Below are 16,752 nucleotides of genomic sequence, written 5' to 3'. Positions count from 1 at the left end.
TAGTGTTCCTTTTCTCCATATCCTCTCCTTCATTTATTTATTGTTTGTATTCTTGATGGCTACCATTCTAACTAGTGTGAGATGAAATCACAGTATGGTTTTGATTTGAATTTCCCTAATTGCTAATGATGTTGAACATTTTTTTCATATATTTGTTGGCCATTTGTATTTTTTCTTTTAAAAACTGTTCATTTACCCATTTATTAATTAGGGTATTGGCTTTTTAGTGTAAAGTTTATTGAGTTCTTTCAGTATTCTAGATATTAATCCTCAGAAGAGTATCAGGCAAAATTTTTCTCTTGACATTGTTTTTTTTTTCCTTTGCTGGGCAAAAGCCTTTTAATTTGATTCCATCCCATTTATTAACTCTTTTTTTGGGGGGTGTGTGAGTACCAGGGATTGAACTTGGGCACTCAACCCCTGAGCCACATCCCCAGCCCTCTTTTGTATTTTATTTAGAGACAGAGTCTCACTGAGTTGCTTAGTGCCTTTGAACTTGCAATCCTTCTTTCTCAGGCTCCATTTATTAACCCTTGGTATCATTTCCTGAACTTTTAGGGGTCCTATTGAGAAAGTCATTGGCTGTGCCAATATGCTGGAGTATTGGCCTTATATTTTCTTCTGGGAGTTGCATAGTTTCTGGTCTAATTCTGAGGTTATTGAGCCATCTCAAGTTGACTTTTGTGCAGGATGAGAGAGAAGGGTCTGGTTTCATTCTTCTACATATGGATAATCAGTTTTCCCAATTTGTTCAAAAGGCTGTCTTTTCTCCAATGTATGTTTTTTGGCACCTTTGACAAGGATCCAATGATTGTAGATGACACAGTATTAAAAAGAATGAAAATCTCAACACAATCAGTTCTTAGGATCCAGGGGGCAGTGCCAACACCAGAGCCTCCCACGCTGTCACATTTCTTAGAGCTTCTTCTTCCTCCTCACAGGCCAACATCCTGGAGTGTGAAGGAAGAGTGCTGGACTCCAGGAGGAGCGGTCAAGGTCAAGTCTTATGAAAAGGATGTGGTGGTTTTCTGCATTGAAAAAGTCACTTGATTTATCAGAGCTGCGATTTTCCAACCACTTTGGAAAAGTCATGAAGTCCATGAAGGAATTCAGAACACTCTGCCTTGTGGGCAGTGGTGAGGCCCTTTTATGCCTGAAGCCTTTCCAAGTCTCCTGTTTTGGATTTTGGTTTCTTATTAAACTTTCTCTCATCATAATAAAGAGTTAAAATTTATTGAAAACTCATTGTATGAACACTGTGTTGCCTTCCTCTTTTAAAGTTTTTATAATGTAAAAACACACTGAAAAAAATACAGTTTATTAGATTATTATAAAGTGGATCTCTGTGTGACTATAATTCTGATCAAGAAATGATTGCCAGCCTTTGTGAGCCCTCAAATGAACCTCTCTTGGAGCGCCATTATTCTGATTTTATGATAATCATTTTTTTTTGTATTTTTTATATCAAAGGGCATGTCTTTAAATGTGACAGTTTAGTTGTGGCTATTCTGGGATGTTAAGTACCTGGTGCCACACAGACTGTTGCATCTGACTTCTGTACAGCATTGTGTTTGTGACAATCACTTTTTTATTGTGTATAGCTATGGTATTTTTGTTTTTATTGAAATTTTCTATTGTGTGAACACACAGTGATTGGTTTGTTTAATCTACTAATAAACTTTCAGGTTACTTCTAATTTTTCCCTATTCACATAATGCCACTGAGAATAATCTCACATATTTTCTTTGGTGCACAAGAATATATGGTTCTGAAGGGCACATTTCTACAAGTGGAATTACTAGGTCATAGGTTATATGTATGTGCAATTTTAAGTAGATGCTGTCCAATTTCCCAAAGCAGTTGTATCAATTTATACTCCTACAAACAGGATTAGAGAGAATTTGAGAATTCTGGTTGTACATCCTTGCCAGTAGTTGAAATTGTGACTTTAAAACATTTTGCCTTTTATTTAGGTGTGTATAGAAGTGTGTGTGTGTGTGTGTGTGTGTGTGTGTGTGTTGCATTCTCCTGATGGCTAATGAACTCATTTTCATATGTCTTGTAGCCATTCAGGTATGTTCTTTGAAGTGACTGCTCAATTCTTTTCCTGACTTTTCTACTAGATTTTATTTTGTCTTATGAATTAATTGGACTTATTTTTGTATTCTGGACGCAAGCCTTTGATTGATTGTATGTGTTGCAAATATCTTCTCTGACTTTGTGCCTTGCAATTTCATTCTCTTAATGATGTCTTTTGATAAACATATGTTCATAATTTTGGTGTAGACAAATTCATCAAATTTTATTTTATGGTAGAAATGCGCTCTCTTTAAAAGTCTTCTACCCTGAGGTCATGATGATATCTCCCCCACATTATTATCTCAAGGTTTTATTGTTTTGCCTCTTACATTTATATCTATAATCTATCTACAATTGATTTTTTTGAAATGAGGTATAAGGTGGTTTCATTATTTCTCTATGGGTATCTAATTGTCCCACACCATGTATTGCAAAAGCCATCATTCACAGTACTACTGTTTTAATCTGGGTTTTCCTGAAAGCAGAGTCCTGAGGCAAATGTTTCCCTAAAAGTTGCTTATCAGTCAACACAGAACCCAGAAGTAAAAGTGCAACAGGCCAGTGAAGTAAGAAAACAGAGAAAGCCAACAAAAGAATGTTCCATGAGACTGGTCACTGCTGTAGTTCACTGGTGCTCAGTCCTGTTAGGGAGCCTCATAAAATGCAGCTGAGAACTCTGCCTGGGAACACAGGGAGAAACGTTCCTCTTTTGGGTCTGCCCCTGACCATGGCTGGCTGCATGAGATTAACTTCCCTACACCTCCAGCTTAACAGGTGTGAGTGCTGAAAGGAGGCACCCTATACCTTGGCTGCAGAAAAGTCCTAGTCAGGAGGAAAGAGGCATGCAGTTTGGGGGGAAACCAGATGCGGTGTGGTTGTACTTGTGGTTATGCCAGTCAAGGTCAACATGGCTATGGTAGTAGCAGGATTGGGAGAAAGGGGGCCCTGGAAGGATATTTATGTGATTCACAAGAAGTTCGTTATTCTAGCCCATTGCACCATTTCCCTGTGTTTAAGTCATTACTACACTCATTGAAAATCGTAGATCTGTACCAAGTTTTATACCCAGGGAGCATGTTCCCTCCGGGCGTTGTTCTTTAAGAGTGTTGGCTCATGTTGACAGTTTGCCCTTCTGTGCATGTTCTATTGTCAGCTCATCCCATCCCACAAATAAACGTTTTGGAATTTTGATTAAAATTATCTTGAGTCTATACAGGAGTTTAGTAAAAAGATGTTACTTAATTTTACTTATATAACATTGTGATTTCTATGAGCATTGTTTATACTTCCTCAATTGCTCTAAATAATGTCTTCAATTTTTTTTTTTCAGAGAAGTCCTATACAATTTAGTTAGATATATTTCTAGGTTCTTAGACTTTCTATGTGTTGGGGTGGGGGGGTGCTAGTGATCAAACTCAGGACATGTACCTCTACCACTGGGATTTATTCCCTGCCCTATTTCTCAGTGTTTATTATTTTTTTTTAATTCTCATTTTGTTCCTGAAATGGATTTTTAATAGAAACGAAATGGATGTTTTATATCCAGTCATTCTAAAAACTCACTAGTTCACTGTTATAATTTATGTGCAGATAATTTTATATGTAATCATAGAATTTATGAATAATAATGGTTTTGTTTACTCATTTCCCATCTCTGAATGATTTTTATCTCTTCTTTGCCTCAGCGTACAGCCTAGGATCACTTGTCAAATGTGGATTGGAAGGATGACAGTGGCATTCTTTTTATACTTGCAGTTTCAGTGGGAAAGTTTCAATATTTTACTTTTAAGTTGCTCTAAGATTTTTATGAAGATAATTTTTATTCAATAAAATTACATTTGGGGGCTGGGGTTTTGGCTCAGCGGTAGAGCGCTTGCCTCGCATGTGTGAGACATTGGGTTTGATCCTCAGCACCCCATTAAAAAATAAATAAATAAACAAAATAAAGGTATTGTGTCCATCTTCAACTAAAAAAATTGAAAAAAAGTTACATTTCTATTTTTACATTTCTATTTTTAAAATCATACTTGCATTTAGAATGTTATTGAATAATTTTTCATAACTATTAAAATATTTACATGGTTTCTTCATCTGCCAATGTGATACATTATACCTATTTTTTAAAAATTTCTGTACTTTAGAATGCTTGTTTTTTTACAGGAGAGTTGAAAAGTTAGTAAAGAGTGTTCCCATATGCCTTCACCAGTTTTCTGCAATGTTAGCATTTTACAAAAAGCCTGGTATATTTATAAAAACTAAAATTATATACTTAACAAAATTACATCAAAATAGTATTACTAGAATAGATCTCACTTTTGTTATAATTTTTATCCCTTTTATATATTTCTGAATGTGTCAAGTTTAGAAACATTTTTAAGATATGCTTCAATTTCCCTTTCTGGTAATAACATTGTAGCAAGATTTTTAATCAAGAGTTGGCAAAAGATTAGTATCATATTTCCTTAAATGTTTAGTAAACAACTTCATGGATAGGCTTTCAAATTATGGGTGTAATTTATTTCATAGTTATAGAACTATTCATATTTAGAATTCTTTTAGTTTTTTTAACTTATACTTTCCTAGGAATTTATCTATAGTAAATTCTTATAAATTTATGTTGCCTTGGCATCTGTTTTGAATTTAAGCTAGACTTTTTCAAACCAGAATCTGGGCTCAGTCAACCTTGACCTGGGTTCCAGTTCCTGGCCTCCTCCTAATTCTTGAATGTGTTTGATATACAGCCACGGCCTGGTGACCACCTCCATTTGGGACAACTAGATTCAATCTATTGAACTTGCTTCACTGTTCCTTATATTCCACATGGATGACACACAGATATGGCTGTGGTGACCACCTCTGTCATTCTCAGACGGAGCTCATGTTTTCTGAATGTGAACCCCAATTAAAACTCTCTGCCTCATAACATCCTGGTTGAACATGCTTATCCTTGATGCCCCCACCCTTTCCCATTTGTTCCCTAGTCTCTCTGGGACCTGTAAGTAATACACTGATTTCAGGTGTGCTGTTGAGTTTCCTCCTCTCTCACCTGACAGTGGGCATTCTATTTATACTCGCAGTTTCAGTAATGACTCTACTAGAGACAGTGCACATCTTGGTAAGAATAAACTGGACACAACTCAGACAAGAGCCAGAAGGGCATCACTAGTGTAAACAAGTTTCCCAAGAGGGCTACCTGGTCACAAGTCATCCACCAGGGTAAAGAAGTATTCCCATGAAATCACACTGGAAACATCCTTGACCACATCCCCTGAAGCCTTGTCAGGGCAGGGTTAGAGTTTATAGCCACTCTCGGGGGAGAAACCTTAGGGAAAAACTAGAAAGGGGGAAAAAAAACCCACTGCAACATAATATTAAAATTTATTGTTTTTAAATTGCTCATAATATTATCTTGTGGCCCTTTTAATTGCTGTCTGACCTGTAAGAATATGTTCCCTCTCATTCCTGATATTATTCTTTTCTTCCTCCTCTAATGATCTCATTAGAATCTTTTTAAAATATTGTTTAGTTGCCAATGGACCTTTTATTTATTTATTTATATGTGGTGCTGAGAATTGAACCCAGTGCCTCACACATACTAGGCAAGCGCTCTACCACTGAGCCCCAGCCCCAGCCCTAGCCCAAGCCCCTCATTAGAATCTTATCAATTTTTTTTACTTTTTATGAAATAATATCGATTTTACTGATCTTCCTTACTGAATGTTTATTTCACAGATTTCTGTTATTTAATAAATACTTTTTCTTTCTACTTTTTCCTGTTTCTTTCCCAATTCGTGAGCAATTCTGGCTAAATTCTTCTTGGTATCTGGTTGTGTGTGTCTCTGGTAAGCAAATGTGTGGAGCTTGTCTTTTCCCTGAAAGCATCTGTCTCTCCTTAGATTTCAGAGTCCTTGGTGATCTGTGACTTCTGCTCCCAGAGAATTTTGAGAAAAGCCATGAACTTGCAGTTACTCTGAGTTAGATGTTATAATTGTCAAGGATAAATGATTTATTCTTCATTTTTTTTCCCAGCTCTCTGCATCCAAGTAGACTAGGAGCTCATTAAGTTCTTAAATATGTAGATTGATCCTTTCTTCAGTTTTAGAAAACCTGAGTGATCATGTGCTTGAATATTATTTCTGCTGCTGCTTCTCCCTTTGCTTCTTCTGGGACTTCAATAAATATGACATGTTAGACCTTTCTATGTCTTATGCTCTCTTCTGCATTTCAGTACTTTTATTTCTCTGTGCATCATTCTAGATTAGTTAACCAATTTTCTCTGTAAGATAATTTAAAAAATTCTCCTTCTTATTTGCCATTAAAATGAACAACTGACATCTTAATTTCATTGATTGATTTTTTTATTTTGTTGGGAGTCATATTGGTGATAATCTTCTTTTCTAAAATAATTTACCATTCCTGGGAAAAAATTTAAAGTTTACATTTTTTGTTTTTACCATAAACATTGTGATCATGATTGTTTATAGACTGTGTCTTATAATCTCATGGACTGGAGTACCTACAAACCTGTTTCCTCAAGTATTCAGGTTGGTTTATATCTTTGACTCTTTGGTCTACTCTTTTACATATTGGACATAACATATGAAAATGTATTTCTAGAAATATGAGACTAAGGTGATATTATCTAACTCCTTAAAGGATTTTATTTGCTTTGTCAGGTATCATTAGGCATCAGTAAGCTGGGATCTCCTTGAACCTGGGTCTTGGAGAAGAGAGTTTCTGGGCCACCTCGCTATCTTGAATGTAGACTCTAGTCCATAGGTGTGCTTGTTTATTTCTGATTTCCCCTTACTCCTAGGATGTATCTCTTTGTTATTTATTTGGTGCTCTATCCTTGGGAGATCATGGATTACATTTTTGTCTCTCTAAAGAATTATTAAAAGTGCTGCTCATCCTTTCAACTGTCTCTTCAAGGTAGAAAAATGTCCTGTGGGCAAGTGCAAGGGCTGGGCTTAAATTTCAGGATTTCAATCTTTTCCTGAATCTTGGCTCTTACAGAGATAATTCCTCATGCTACTGTTAGCTCTTTCAAATATGTCCTTCAGATCATGTCTTTTATATTTTTTGCAGAGGTTTTAGTTATTTGGCCATCTGAAGGTTGGTTTAAATAACCAAGTCTCCTTTTACTGAATGCAGACATCTGGAATTCTTTGAATATCCTGGCAAGATAAGTGTTAATATCCTTACTTTATAGCTAAAGGAATGAATCAGTCTGACTTCAAAAGTGTTCCTTTTAACATTATATGTCCCATATTCAGAAGAATTCTGATACCTACCAGATATGGAGAAAATGAGTATTACTTGGGATTGCTTAGGAAGATTTTCCAGAATATATGAGTACTCTGCTTATATCACTTTCTCTCTTTAAAACAAAGTTTTTTTTTTGGGGGGGGGTGAAATTATTAAACAATAGGTACTTTTTACTCAGATACATAGTGTGTCTCCTGTATTGTAGATAGGCTTATTGAACACTTCTTCACATTGCTGCTCATGTAGGGAAAATAATAATTTTTTAGATGCATCTTTATATTTTGTCATATAATACTATTAAAAGTATGTATCACTTGATATTTATCAGGAAAACAAGATGGAATAATCATATTACCTATGAAATTATTCAAAGAGGTTAATTCATTTGTTAAGGCCTGCATAGCTGGTAATGGACTAATTTAAAATCTCTACCAGTGATGTTTTTTCTTTTCTGTTAAGTAAATGAATGCATACTTTTTACAACCAGTGGTTTAAGAGTACTGCTTTCCACTAAGATGTGATATGAGTATAACAGGGAATTGAGGATGCTAGACTTTGGAGACTTTGTTAGTCTATGTTCAAATCTCTCTCTACACTTGCACTGACTGGTCACCAGAATTTGAACAACCGTGTTGTGCCTCAGTGTATTCATCTGGAAAACTGAGGAAAATAATATTCAGGTTTTGTTATGCACAGTAGATGAAGCAGTGTATGTAAGTTCTTTGTGCAGTGTGTAGAATTTAATAAACAATATAACTATTATTACTTCAGATGTTATTGATGAAGATGTTGCTGTATTATTATGGACAAGATTGTGCTTTTTAAATTTAGAACAAAGAATAGATTCATTTTTTTTTACCTTATTTGTAGAATACTAGAAAGCTAAAAGTTTTCTTGACCCTCTTTCCTGTTTTCTATTGTCGTCTGTGGAAAATAGAAACCATGTCAGAGAGATCGCTAGAATGTGGACCTGCATTTTTGCTTCCCAGGAGTCTCCTGGCTACATGGGCAGCTTAAAGTTAGGCCATTTTGCAGTCTTTGATTTGGAAGATCTGGAGGGAAAGCAAAACCTGGAATATTAATAAATTGAATGGATTGGTTTATTCCACTTCTTATTAATCGTTTTCTTTCCTTCCCCTCTTTTTTGAAACAATCAACTTAAATTCTAGCTATCCTCTAGAAATGAGGGAGTTACTAGATACTCAAGTTTTAACACTTTCAGGAAGAAAACTGGAGTAGTCTTATGCTTACCTTATGTGCATGGCAAAGGTAATGGACATGGTCCCACCATGATGGTGCTATCTTAGGTGAACCTGGGTCTTGCTTTTCTCATTGCCTTTGAAGCAGCAAACTGCCTGAGTCACACAGTCAAAAACAACAAAATTTTTTTTTCAACTTGAGTGGGTTTTCCATTGCTAATATCAAAAGACATTCCTTCTCTATTTCTGCAAATAGATCCATTTCTCTTCCCTTAACAGCAGGTCTCTGAATCATCTGGAATTGTTGCATAAGATATGAAATTATTTTAATTTTTCCAAGTGAAACACCATTTATTAAAGTCTTGCTTTCCGTTAAGATTGATGTTGTTGTGGGTCTTGTATCGTAAGCTGTCAAGTGTTTTAGTCTGTTTTTAGACTCTCTATATTCTTGTATTTGTTATCTGCACACGAATGCTATATTCCTCATTGTTATTTGTTTGTGGGAATTCTGTTTGGATTTTATTATAATGATCTTGAACTTTGCAGATTCATTCAGAGAAAATCTACATGGGTAAGTCATTGAATCTTCCCATTCACACTGACTACTTCTCCACTTACTCAGATCTGTTTTGTGACCTTCAATGCTATCTCAATTTTTTTCCCATAAAATTCTAAACATATTTAAAAGATCTATTTCTAGAATCCCATGGTTTTATTTCTATTACAAATGATAATAGTTTCCTCCTTATGTTGATTAATTGACTAGTAAAGTTCATTCTTTTAAATGGTGCATTATAATTATACATAATAATGGGATTCATTGTGGTATATATTCATATATTCACAATGCAGAATTCTATTTTCTCCCCTGCCCTCCACTTTGCCTCCCTTTCCCTCCTGTTTTTCAGCCCCTGATACCCTTCCTCTAGTCTCCTGGTCTCTCCTCTGTTTTTGTGGGGATCTTTAATAATGCATAAATAGTTATAGATTTTTGTAGTTCTTTTGTATCCTGCAAATCTGATAAAGTATCCAATACATTCTGTTAGTTATTTTTAGGGGTTTTCCTATATATGCAACTCATTAGCAAATTAACAAAAAATTCTAATCCTTATACAACCTGCCCCATCTTTCTTTATTGACTAAAATCTTCAGTAAAATAGAGAAAATATATTGGGAATATTTGCTTCGTTTCTGAATTTAATGGGAATTCTTCTAAAGTTTAATCAGTGAGCACATTTGCTTTAGGCTTTATCATAATAAGAAAATTTCTATTTCTTGTTATAAAGTTTTATTATGGGATGTGTTACTGGGAATGTTATTAGGAATGTTTGGTAAAAGTTGTTTTTTAGGAGGACTATTGGATCATTTTCTGCATGCATTGGGATAACCATATGTTTTCCAGGATTATTCTATTAGTGTAGTTATTTTTTTAACTGTGTGATATTGAAAGAATCTGTGTTTCTGGCATAAAACCTACCTGGATGTGACATATTATATAGAAGATAGCATTAGATTTAACTTGTGGCTATTTGATTTGAGATTTTGATATTATTCTTGATCAATTAGGTTGATCATAATTCTCTTTTTGGATAGTATCCTTTTCTACTTTTGTATTTTTTTAAAAAATTCCTGGTCTCACAAATTGAGTTGGGTAGTTTCCTTCTTTTTCTAATTTTTGAAACAATTCATATAAGTTACTATTTAAATTTCTTCTTTGGCCATTTAAATCCATTTCTTAAGCTGGCCATGAAATCTTTGTAAGAGTGAAATTTGAAAAAAAAATTGTGATGGTTTTAGATGGGAAGGAGGGGTGATGTGTTATGTCAGCTTGGTTTTCCATTGTGAAAATAAATCCCATTTTTCCATATATTATATTTTTCCACCAAAAGTAAACAAAGATGCGTCTTTGTGAATCTTTAAAACCACAAATAGAAAAGATCCTTATCAAGAAGAGGATTCGGGGGGTGACCTATCTGTTTTCAGAAGATTTTGTTTGACATTAGGAATCTTTCCTTTCTCCCCAAAAGTGGGTACCATCATTTGACCTTAACCTAAATGTTGGGTCTCGAATTCCTAGCCTATCTTTATCAAAAACCAGAGCTACCCATCAGTGTAGCTACTTGCAGCCTTGGGTGCAATGATAATCCTATACAAACATTGTCTGTTATTTGCATTTTACACAAGAGGAGAAAAGGTGATTGAAGAAACAAAATAGCTTGGCTCAGGTTGCTTTGTTGAGAAAGTGGCAGAAGCTGCTTGTGAAGCCATGTGGATCTGTTCTGTTACATCACGGCTGGCATTCCAGAAACATTTGCTGCTGTTTCTCTTTAATCCTTGCCTTAATACACAGCCTCCAGCTGAAGAATTATTTGTCAAACCAATTTTCTGTCAAGTTTAATATGATTTTATTAACTCCTTTCGTAATCTCTTTGGCAAAAGCAATGTTGGCAATGTTTTGTTGAGGCAAGAGGGGTGTTAATATTCTCTCTGCTATTCCTGCTTCTTCTAGTCTCTCCTCTAAATTATCTGTGTGTAGTCTGTTCTGTCTTTGGCAGGATTTATTAATATAGTCTCAACAGATGCATTTAATTGAACAAAGAATATGAATAACTTTTTTCTTTAATCACCATCAACTGATAATATGATTCAGCAAGCAGCTTTTTAGTCAGAAGGGCAGAGCTATTGAAAGATGCTTCAGTTTCTCTTTTCCAGTAACCTTTATTTAGCTCATGTGAGTGCAAGAGTATGGGGTGGTGGGAATTAGTCAGGGGCTCATAGAGAATGGCCTGATTGAATCCTAGCTTTGCTATTTTTAATGGTGGGGGGAGGGGACTTCAGAAAATGCTCGGTGTCTGTAAGCTAAGGCATTATCTGGCATATTTATCCCCCTCTGTGCTTTTAATTTTTGAGATATAACTTATTTACCATAAAGTTCACCATTTAGGAAGTACAATTCAGGGTGTTTTAGTATATTCACAAAGTTGTATGGCTTCTCTAACTGTGGAATCTTTTCACCCTGCAAAGAAACTCTGCACCTGTTGGCAATCACTCCCACAGCTCTGGATAACCTCCATCATACTCGGTCTCTGTGATCCTGACCACTCTGGGCACCTCGCAGAAGTGGCATCACATAGTGTTAGCCCTTGTGAGGCTGCCTTATTTCACTTAATGCAGTGTCCTCAAGGTTTCTCTCTGTTAGGACGTCTTCATTTCTCTCGGTGGCTCAGTAGATGCACTGTATGAACGACCACATTTGGTATCTGACCATCAGTGGATGAACATTTGTGTTGTTTCCATTTTTTGCCTTTTATGGACATTTCTGCCATGACCATTCATCCACAAGTTGCAAACATATTTCTCATGTCTCCTGAGTGTATACCTGAGAGTGGAGTGATTGGATTATATGGTACCTCTGTGTTTAACACCATGAGGAATGTCCAGGCTGCTTGCCACAGAAGCCATACCATTTCATATTCCCATCAGTAAAAAATGAAGTTTCCAATGTATTTACATCCTCACTAGTGCTTCTTATTTTCTTCCTTTTATTAAAAAACTTGTAGCTATCATAGTAGGTATTTCGATTTACATTTACCTAATGACTGATGATATTGAACATCTTTTCCTGTGTCTATTGGCTATTTTTCCTGGGGAAATGTCATTTAAATCCCTTGTCAGTCTTTAAATTGCAGTCTTTGTCTTTTTATTGTTGAGTTGTGAGAGTTACTATATATTCTGGGTACTAATCCTTGAAAAATATGATTTGCGAAAATTTTTTTCCTATCTGTGAGTTTTATTTTTGCTTTCTTGATAACTGATACTTAGATGCAATCTTATGTAATCTTACAGAATCTTTGTGAAGTAAGCAAAAGCCATTCCACTTTAAAGGTGAGGAAAGTCACACAGCAAGTAGGAGGCAGGATCCAGACTCAAACCTCATCTTTGGCTCAAAGCTCATGAACTTTTCTTTTATGCCTGTGTCCTCCTTACAAGATAGCCATGCAAGCCCACTCCAAAGCAGCCTGTGATTCTTGGCCACCGGATTGGTGCAGAGACTGCCATGGATTCCATGAGATATAGAGTGGGAGGAGTCAGAGAAATCAAAGGGAACTTCAGTGAATCCGAATATCAAAAAGATAAGTGGAGGGGAATGCAAGAGTCAATTCAAAGAACAGTACTTACAGCACTTGGGGCTGGAGTGGAGGATGTTCTAGGAGCAATGGAGATGAGACTAGAACAGTGATGTAATATCAGATGATGGAAGATCTAGGTGTTATTGCCTTTCCTCCACCTTTTTCTCCCCCCTACCTACAGACAAGCATTGAGAAACTGTGGAAGGTTTTTAAAGTGTAGAGCTTTAGGGCAATTAGTCTGACAACATAGATGAATAGAGAAGAGGACTAGAAGAAGATGACATCGTTGGAAATTGAATGCAGATTGATTATGAAAGGATGGAAGCCTAGTGGGAATGGTGGAGAGGAAAAATGGAAAAGGATGGAGAGACACAGAAAAACATTTCGTCCGAGGAGTCTGCCAGTCCTGATGAGTTATTGCATGCATAAAAGTATCTATGAGTTAATTCTACAAGTTAAATATGGAGTAATACTAATAAAAAATATAGTCTGACATTGAATGAGTATGTTTTGCTTGTCAGGGGAAAAAGAAACATCGTGGACAATTAGTCTTGAGGAGCGAGCAGGGATTTCATTGGAGGGAGTTGCCCAAGGTGGAGAAGAGGTTATGCCAAGAGTTCTCTTACAAATCTCTGCAACAACCTTCTTGAACAAATGGGCTAAGTGGGGCTCAGGGAGGTCCAGGAATTTGGTCAGAGTTGCAGAGCTAGTAGGATTCAAGTCCAGACCTGTTAAAATATAGTGCAAAGAATCAAAGACAATTCCAAATGTTTAATCTTGAAGGGAGAGGGGGCGGGGGCAAGAGAGCTTTATAGTATGTATATAGCAGAGGAGTTGAAGCCACAAGGAGAAGACCACCACCAGTGTGGAGTGGGCAGGGTGGAGAGGAGAATGCTGACCTTCAGGTGGAGGGGGGAGGAGGGAATCTAGAAGAGGAGGATGAGTGTGAGTGCTCAGAGAAGTAGCAGGAAAAGAGGAAAGAATTTAAGAGAGTGTACGCCAAGAAGTCAAGGAAAAACAAAGACTGGACAGAGGTAGTGCGGGGCGGGGGGGGGGGGGGGGTGGTGGTGGTGGCGTCTTCTGGTGCTTTTGAAAACTGACTCCAGAGAGAACTGACAGTGGAGACAGTCCAGGAGCTTGAGGTGTCAGAAAATGAATGCAAAGAAATGAGGCCTGGGGTGAAGAGCATTGAGTTAAACCGGTCAGGCGCTGTTGAGAGGGAAAGAGAACTAAAGGTAGAGGAACACCAGGGCATAGGGGTTTGTTTGCAGTTGATGGAATTCTGTGAATGAGTGAAGACAAGGAAAGGCAGGTAGAGGGATCAAAGAAAAGCCAAGTCTTAAATTAAAAGATACATTTTAAAATGGTGGTATTTTAGTGCCTACTAGTGAATTTAAAAAGATTTTGTCATTGTTCATCAATGCTGAAAGCTAACATTTATTTTCTAGACAGTGGTTTGGTTTGGATGTGCCAAAACTCACATGGAAGGTGAGTTTTGAAGGTTAACAATGTAATGGTTCTGAGTGGTGGTGGTGGGGTGTCTAAGAAGGGTTCGGTGCTCTGCCCTTGTGAAGTTGATGTAGTTCTTGTGAGAATGAGTTGATTACCATAAAGTGGGTTGTGGTAAAGGTGTCTGGTTCCTTTTGTCTCCACTTTGCATATCCCCCAAAAAAGGCTTCTGCTTTTCCACGGATCAGCATGAGGACTTCCCCAGAAGCTATGCAGATGCCAGAACCATGCACTTGGATTTCTAGAATTATGAGCCAAAATAAACCTCTTTCCTCTTACCTAGTCTCAGGTATTCTGTTATAGAAACAAAAAACAGATGAAGAAGGACAGTATAAGAGGCTTTTATTCTCTTGACAGCCTAGCAAGGTAGATAATATTAGTAGTGTCTTTAGATACGTTGATCTTTCTTTGAGGGACATTGGATCATTCTCCAGTTCCTCAAAGCACACAAACTGGGTGATCACCCATGAGTTTATATTTAAGAAGAGTTCTTTCTGTGAGTTTTAAACAAAAGAATTTGGATGACAAAAGTAGAGTCATATTATCTCTAATAAAAATTGGCTGGTACTCATTAGGTATTTACTCTGTTACTGGACTTTCCCCAAGTGTTTTGTATGTATTAACTCATTTAATTCTCCCATACATCTTAGAAAGATGTACTAGTACAAGTTCAGAAATCAAGAAGTTAAGTGACCCCTAAATGGTGGTGGTGGTGGTAGTAGTTTCAGAACTAAAATGCAGGCAGGTGGTCTCCATCTAATATCTGTGCTTCACACCTCTACGTGACACTGCCTTAATATTGTGCTGTCGTTTAGAATCTCCAAACCATATTTCAATTTCTTTACTTTCCAACTCATCACCTAGAATATGCTTTTTAGCAATGTGAAAACCGAGGCATAGATAAGTTAATACCATGTCACTAGTGAGTTATAGAGTGAATGTGGAATGATTTCTAGGTCTCCTAATTGTAGGATTATGATCTTCGCCTTAGGAGATGACATCTGATAAAGGGAAATTGTAGACTGGGAATTAGAGATTTGGTGATGCACCCTGGCTCTGTCACTCACTGGCTACATGAATGCAGTTAAGTCACCTGCCTAATCCAGTTCTGTTCTTGGTTTTCCCATCTATCAAATGAAGGGTTAGGATACTGATGTTATGACTCCACAGCAGTAAGATGCAGCATAAAAAATAATGCAAACCACAAATATGATTTTAGGTTTTTCCAATTTAAAGAAAGTAAAATACCACTAGGTGAAGTTAATTTTGATTATGTAGATCATTGAGGCCTAAATATGACCATTTAAAGACAAAATCAGTATGAAAATGAATGCATTCTTTTTTATTTTGCACTAAGTCTTAAAATAGAGTGTGTACTTCATAAACTCATCACGTTTTCGACTAGCCACACGTGGAGGGTTCCAAAGCCACATGTGGCTAGGGCTAACATTGGACAGCCCAGATTGATACTTGAGCAGTAAGTAGGACAAAGTCTCTCCCTCAAATGCAGGTAGCAAGAAGCATCAGAGGCAGCCGCAGATGCTTGGCTGCCCATCTGCCTGGCTTCAAGTCCTCTCCTTTGTTCAGGCTCTGAGGCATCTGCCTGCCTCAACTGAGTAGATGGGAAATTATGAATGATGGGGCTCTCCTTCCAGCCAGAGCCCCTCAACAGTCGGTACCCACGAAGCCCACACAACAAGGGCCTCATCTTTCCAGGCTGACAGCCCTGGGACCATGACACGTGTGGCAAATTAAGCAGAATGCTGATGAAAAATGAAGTGTGGTCACAACCTAGCAGTCCTAGCAGTTGGCATAGTCTACTGTGGCCCTTGACAAATGCATTCTCTTTTAGCTCTTTCCATGGTATTTGAGTGTGGGATCATCTATTATCCTGCATGTTATGTATGAGGAGAAAAATAAAATGATATGAAACTCACATCATCATCGTAAAAGCAGATTTACTAGATACCATCACAGTTTGTCTGGGGAAGGAAATACCCTTGCAAGAGGGCATGCTCGTTAAAAACATATTTATGGTAAATATGATTTCCGCCCCTCCCCCCACACAATTTGGAAATACAGGTCAACCTTAGAAGAGTGGAGGGAGAATAGAATTTGCCTTTCATTAGTCAGGCAGGCCAAATAAATCAGCCCATTTACTTAAATACCTAAAGAAAAGGTGAATTTTGAGTAATTATTTTATTTCCATTGATAGAGGTCCTAGGTATGCACAAAGACTACATCCTGCACAGAGAATACTGAATAGTGCAGTTGGTTCACAGTTTGTGAGTCTTAGGATAATTGTATAAAAATTTTAAAAAAGGCATTGATATCCATACATAAAAATAACACTAATGAATGCATTAAAAAAATAAGCACAGTGTAGAATTCCTTTCTGGTCAGGAATGCCTTTTAGAGATGCCCCTATTTGCAAATGTGGCAAAGTGATGTGAATTTGACATTGCGTTATGGAGCTGGGAGGAATCTTAATGATCATCTGGTCCATAGCAATCAGAAATGCAGTATTGCCTGCTTCTCATCCATGGCAGATGCTACTAATCAGTCCT

The sequence above is a fragment of the Marmota flaviventris genome, chromosome 5 (assembly GCF_047511675.1).
Source record: "Marmota flaviventris isolate mMarFla1 chromosome 5, mMarFla1.hap1, whole genome shotgun sequence".
In the NCBI taxonomy this organism is placed as follows: domain Eukaryota; kingdom Metazoa; phylum Chordata; class Mammalia; order Rodentia; family Sciuridae; genus Marmota; species Marmota flaviventris.
Note: the sequence above shows the minus strand (reverse complement) of the source record.